This window comes from Coenobita brevimanus, chromosome 14 (assembly GCF_032717465.1).
Source record: "Coenobita brevimanus isolate Jiangsu-jjx chromosome 14, ASM3271746v2, whole genome shotgun sequence".
NCBI classification, from domain to species: domain Eukaryota; kingdom Metazoa; phylum Arthropoda; class Malacostraca; order Decapoda; family Coenobitidae; genus Coenobita; species Coenobita brevimanus.
The window spans coordinates 5,618,024-5,619,126 of record NC_136967.1 but is presented as its reverse complement, the minus strand read 5'-3'; positions in this window follow the sequence as shown (position 1 = coordinate 5,619,126).

Genomic DNA, 1,103 nt, shown 5'->3' with positions numbered 1-1,103 from the left:
CGCTAGACTATGGTGTTAGTCACGAAGAAGTCCTATGGGATTGGTGTAGTCTTAGTACGTCTATTTTGCCCCTGAGCTTTGTAAAGCAAGCTGCAAGTGGACGAAAATCTCCGCCTACTTAAATGATTGACGAGAGGCCTTGGGTCCAGATTTCTCGTCTTGTATATTTCACGTAGCTCAGTGGCCGGAAATGACATTACCGCGACTCCGCACTACTTCCATGGCACCCCTTCGTGACTAGCAATATATTCTGGTGTTAATCTATTGTTACAGCTGAACATGAAAAACAGAGAGAGAGGGTAATTTTAGGCAAAGTATGAGTAAATAATAGTACAAAGATCTGATCAACCCCGGGATGGATCTCTGGTGGTGAAAGTGTCGATATAGTCTCCATTAACCCCTTCAGTACCGTGACTTATTTCCATTGTTTTCTTCAGCTTAGAGTTTACTTTGTTCAGCTTAGAATGGGTTTATTTTTCCTTGATGCCTCCACAATATTTTCCTCTGCTTTGAAATGGCTTACATTTTCATCGACGGTCCAGTTTTCATCAGCTTAGAAAGGGCTTTTTCCTTGCTGCCACAAGTTTACCTTTTTCAGTTTAGAAAGGCTTATTTTCTTCCTTGTTTCTACCAGATTATTTTCTTTAGTTTAGAGAGGGCTCACCTTACCCTTGATGCTACCAGACCTGTTTTTTCAGCTTAGAAAGGGCAAATTTTCTTTATCTTAGAAAAGGCATATTTTTCCATGCTGCCAGCACATTATTTTCATCAGCTTTGAAAGGGCTCATTTTCTGTAGCTTGGGAGGGGCCTTTTTTTTTTTTTTTTTATGCCAGCAGATTATTTTCTTCAGTTCAGAAAGGGCCCCTTGTGGTGAAGGAGTGTAGTCAACATAATTCACGAGAAATACAACTTGCACGATACGAGTGACAACGTAATTCCAACTACTGACCTGCATGAAAAAAAAGGAAAAAGAAAATGAAAAGCAATGATAGTTGTTGGTCGGTTACTTCATGGTTGAAAGGAAAATTAAATCCCTTTCATTATGAATTTATTTTATTCTTACAGACTTATATAAGATCTTATCTAGCTCGAAAAACCTCCT